This window comes from Myotis brandtii, unplaced genomic scaffold (assembly GCF_000412655.1).
Source record: "Myotis brandtii unplaced genomic scaffold, ASM41265v1 scaffold138, whole genome shotgun sequence".
NCBI classification, from domain to species: Eukaryota; Metazoa; Chordata; class Mammalia; order Chiroptera; family Vespertilionidae; genus Myotis; species Myotis brandtii.
This window is the reverse complement of record NW_005354915.1, coordinates 592744-598142: the sequence shown is the minus strand read 5'-3', so window position 1 is coordinate 598142 and position 5399 is coordinate 592744. Positions and strand designations below refer to the sequence as shown.

At 48.9% G+C, this 5399-nt stretch overlaps 1 protein-coding gene across 1 annotated transcript in view; it reads left to right on the top strand.

Moving 5' to 3' along the window:
- The window catches only part of POLDIP3 (polymerase (DNA-directed), delta interacting protein 3), a 19698-nt gene that overhangs the window by 1040 nt on the left and 13259 nt on the right, over nucleotides 1-5399 (top strand). The window lies entirely within an intron of this gene.

Below are 5399 nucleotides of genomic sequence, written 5' to 3'. Positions count from 1 at the left end.
CCAGGCCGCCCTGTGTCGGGGGCGGGGACCCGGCACGGGGTTTCCTGCCCACGTTGCCGTGGCTGGACTGTTTGTAAACAGCCAGGCCGCGAAGGTGTTCCGCACCGTTGTTTTTTAATGCCTCCCGGTGCCTGAAGCTAGAAAATAGCCTCTTTCCCCTGCTGTCTAAAATGAGCCCCACCAAAAAAATAAAAATAAAATGAGTCCCTTCACCCCCGTCCCGCCCCGGCGGCCCGCACCTCACCGGCTTCTGGCCCACGACCCGCCCTCGGTGTTAATTCCCTCAGTTCCTCTCCTGCGTCCTGTCCTCGAGGAACGGGCGTGGCGTTGGCGCTGGGTCCTCTGCCGCTTGTAGGCGCGTCCTGGTTTCACAGGTTTGCTGGGTGGTTGCTGAACGAGCCCTGCTCGGTGCTGGCGGCAGGGGCTCTGCTCTGTCTGCGGGGATGTGTGCGGGGCGGCAGGGAAGCCGGTGGTTGGGAAGCCCCGGGACAGAGTGTGCACGCGGCCCCGCTGGGTCCGGGCCTCCCCGGCCAGATGACTGAGCTAGGCAGCTTCCTCAGTTGTAAGGGAGGTTCTGGTAGATCACTGAGGTGTGAATGTAAGAATGTGAGAGCTTATGCTTTCAGGTTTGCACCGGGTAGTAAGTGCTAGCAAGTGGGGCAATTATCGAGGGCCCTAAAGGCTGGAAGCCAGGCCCCTCCCCTGGGGACATGCTGGGCTGCAGTGGGGACCAGGGTCAGCCCCCTGCCTCTCCCACTTGCCGTTGGTCTATGCAGGTTACCTACCATTTCCTTATCGATAAAGTGTGGGCAGTCCTGACTTCATTGGCTATTGCCGGCACCGGTGGATTAATACCTAAAGTTCTTCAGACGTGTCCGATGAATGCTGAGCGCGCCGTGGACGGTAGCAGTTTCCAGCAGGAGAGGGTTGCTCCGCTGTGATGTGCGGGCTGGCTTGGGGGAATGCAGGCAGAGACAGGTGTGGAAGAAACGACTGCCTGCTGTGTTTTGAGTTAAATCTGCTGGAAACTCCGTTTTTATTTATTTATTGAATTAAAATCCACCGTTTAATGCAATGCTCAGTAATAAAACACTTACAAAAACATGGATAAATCTTAAACACATCGTGCCAAGTGAAAGAGGCCAAACAGCTGCATATTGTATGAGTCTCCTCCATGATGTTCTGGAGAACCTAAAACAACAGGGACAGGAAATCGGCAGGTGCCAGGGACTTGAAGGGGAGAGGGGAGGAGAGTGACTACACCTGGGCACCAGGGAACTGTTGGGGTTAATAAAAGTTTTATATTTTGATTGTGGCAAAGTATATATCTAAAAAGGGTGAATTTTACCACATGTAGATTGTATCTCAAAATCTCATTTATCAACAACAAAGCAGAGCACCCTACCACACCAAGAATAGTTCATGCACAGACAGCCTTCAGACCTCTCCTCCACTTTAATGGAGAGATGTTGCAGAGGTTGTGAGCATATTGGGCATAACTCTGCCAGCGCCATGTCATAGGCAGTCATGTGAATGTTCAAAACCCCATGTTCACAATCTGTCCCCAAATTAATGGCTCTAGTTTCACTGTCCCTTCGTCTTCTTGGGCTCTTGTGCTTGAATTGGGTGCTTGTATCTTCAGTGCCATGGGTGGGCTTGGGCTTGTGGTACCGGCTGACACGCAGCAGAATGCCCCCTACAGAACAAATGGGGTTCTGAAGTTTTGAACTTTAAGAGGGGAAAGGCTTTCTTAAAAATGATACGTTCTTCAAACACAGCACCTTCCCCAGAGCTCTGTTCATCCTTTGCTGCTGCGGCCTGTTGTGCAAGATGAAGATCAACCCAAGCAGCTGCAGTCCTGGGCGGCTGACAGCACTGACGGACTGGCCTTGATTCTTATTTAATGTATTTTTATTGATTTCCGAAAAGAAGGGAGAGAGAGAGAGAGAAACATCAATGATGAGAGAGAATCATAGATCAGCTGCTTCCTGCCCATCCCCCACTGGGGATTGAGCCCACAACTTGGGCATGTGTCCTTGGTCGGAATTGAACCTGGGACCCTTTAGACCACAGGCCGATGCTCTGTCGACTGAGCCAAACCAGCTAGGTGTCCATTTTTATTTTACTTGCACAGCCAACAAAGAGAAAAGCTAGATCTGGGAGTCGTGTCAAGAGATGTAAAAGTTCTGAACAGTAAATATAGTCTATTCTACATGTTTACTAGGAGATTCCTTCCTGGGAACTTTGGTTTAACATTGCATGGATGTCCCAGGAACTTTTATCTTAATACTTTAGGAAGAACCTGTGATTATCTCAGAAAATGTCTTTCCTCTTGATGGACATAGACAGCCTGTGGAAGTGTAAATAGCCTCTTTCCCCACAGGGCATGGAATGCGCTTGTACTTAAGAACAGCCTTTCTGTTTCATGTTCATTGCACCTTGTAAGTCAAGAAAGGGGCCACTATCATTATTATTCCCTGGACCCCAATTCACTATCCTTATTATTACCTGGACTCCAATTAATTTTCGGAGGTTTTCTTGATTAATTTGAAATTATAGACAGAGAGGGGGTAGTTTTGAGTGCTCCATCATCCGGGCCATGGTGAGGCACTGTTTTCCCCCACACATAGCATATCTCTAGTGACTTCAGTTGCTCAGGACCCATGGATGAGTCTCCTCAGGACAGCACTGGGCACCAGCTGGTCATTTCTTCCTTTAGATGTGAGAGCATCACGATTGAGTGAGTCAAGACAACATCTGGTTTGATTAGTTTAACCCTCGGGATAGCTGTCTGTCCACTGCGTCCATGTGTTAGATGAAGCTGGCAGGCACCTTAGTGGGAAAGTTGGGCCTTGAGTGTGTGGGAGCTGAGCAGCCCCGGGCCACATGCCCTGACTGAGGGTCCTTGGAACCTGGGAGGGTGGGAGTTGGAGAGCTTTTCAGTTCAGGCCAGGGCCCTGGTCTGGGTCCTCAGTGCTTATTTCTTTGTTGGAATAGGAGAGGGAAATGTATGCCTAAAACAGGAAAAGTAGTTACTACATAACTTAGAGGGAAAGAATTAGTATTTAAAATGAAGCATCTGCACAAGACTCTCTTGGAAGGTGAGAGGGTAGTGTGTTATTTTTCTTTATGTCTCTACCTAAATTCAGTGCTCGCTTCGGCAACTCACATACTAAAATTGGGATGATGCAGAGAAGATTAGCATGGCCCCTGCACAAAGATGACACGCAAATTTGTGAAGTGTTCCATATTTTTAAAAAATAATCAAGTAGCTAATTCAGAATTGACCCAGGGTAATGGAATGAAACTGTGTTTTCTCCCAATAAAGATGACCTCAACACACATGTTCTCTAACCCAGAGATCCCCATGGGTTAAAATCCACTTGATAATAATCCATGCCCCATCATTGGCCTGAATCCTTTGGGCTGGACTTATGTCCAGAGCCAGCTTCCACTCTGCCCTCCACAGATAGAGCCAAGAGAGTGAGGCCTTCCTAGCCCCATACAAACCCTCTTTGGGCATCACACGTGTCCTGGCTCCGGTCAGGGTCTGGGAGAAAGAGCTCAGACTCCAGTGGGGCATTTCCCTCTTAATCCACAGTACTCTTCCCAAGACCGGGGGATGCCTGGCGAGTGGCTGACGCGGTGCGGCGGTGCACTGTTGTGGGTGTGACAGGGTAGGGCTGTTAAGAGACTTGCTCAAAATGTCCCTCTCCCCTCTGCAAACATTGACTGAGGCCCGAAGTGCAGGATGTGTTTCAGGAACCTCCGATAGCCTGCTTTTGGAGGTGAGGCTGCAGGCCGAAGTTGGGGCAGACCAGGGGCTCCACTGAGGGAGGTTGGGCTTCGTTAGGGAACCTCAGCAGTTCTTGGAGCAGGAGGTAACATAATTGACTCTATGTTTTAGAGACCTGCTTCTAGCAGGAATGTTTATTTGGAAAATTCCTGATGACTAATGCCTGCTTTATAACCACTACTGCTACCTGCTGGGATGAATAGCTGTCTTCTCATGCAGGAAGAGGAGCAGTGATTATAAAAAGCCTGAACACTGAGCCCCCCCTAAAGCCGTTCATGACAGGAGTTGAAAAGAACTGGTGTAGCCCGGGAACTGAAGGCATGGAATTACAGGAAAGTGGCTTACTCACCACAACTACCTCACCTCCCTCCCCCAAATGTACTTTCTGCGCTGTTCAGTGGGTAAAACACTAGCACCAGGCTGTTGTTTCTGATGGTCTTTCTTGCCTGGCAGGCAGCATGGTGTGTGGGTCCCCAGCGTGTGGACATCCTCGGTGCACGCAACTGGTGTAGCCCGGGAACTGAAGGCATGGAATTGCAGGAAAGTGGCTTACTCACCACAACTACCTCACCTCCCTCCCCCAAATGTACCTTCTGCGCTGTTCGTGGGTAAAACACTAGCACCAGGCTGGTGTTTCTGGTGGTCTTTCTGGCCTGACAGGCAGCATGGTGTGTGGGTCCCTAGCGTGTGGACATCCTCGGTGCACGCGCACCCTCCAGTCGCTAGAGAGAGTGCTTTCTCCCTCGGCATGACTGAAGTCCTGAGATTTTCCTTAGCCGGCGACAGTACTACTCACCCTTCCTTAGCTCTTCAAAGTCTGGCCTTTGTTTTTGACCCGTGCTTAATTTATTAGGACTTTACCTAGGTACAGCGAAGTTCAAATCCAGCCTTCACCATTATAGCTCTGTGATTTGGGATTCTCAGTTTTTTCCTCCATAAAATGTGAATAATAACCTAATTCTCAGCGTTGTGAGGGTTAAAGGAGGTGTGTCAAAGTCTATGGACCTTTAGTAAGTGCTCAGGACTGTTAGTTGAGATCATCATCTTTATAAAATCTTTCGTACACCCCGATAGCCCGTTGCCCCTATGTGGCCGTGGCAGACATTGCTTGTCAACCATAGACTCCTGTGAATTCTCAGTAGAGCACTTAAGAGCCATTACTGATCATCAGAGAGGAAAATTGTTGAGAAATATGAATAAATTAAGGTTATAGAGGCTTACTCTCCATAGCCCCTCCTAAGTCAGTTTACTAATCTGCCCCTTCTCCATTCTCTGTTCAGGTATATGAAATTTGTTTTCAAGAATCTCGTTCTCTCTGTAGCCACTGATTTGATTACTATTACTGTAGATCAAGCATGTCAGACTCAGCCCTCGGGCCGCATGCCTCATTTATTTGGCCCCTGTTAGCCTTGGAGGTTTTTTTTTTGGTTTTTTTAATATATTTAATTGATTTTTTTTACAGAATGGAAGGAAGAGGGATAGAGAATTAGAAACATCAAAGAGAGAGAAACCTCAATCAGCTGCCTCCTGCACACCCCCTACTGGGGATGTGCCCACAACCAAGGTATATGCCCTTGACTGGAATCGAACCTGGGACCCTTCA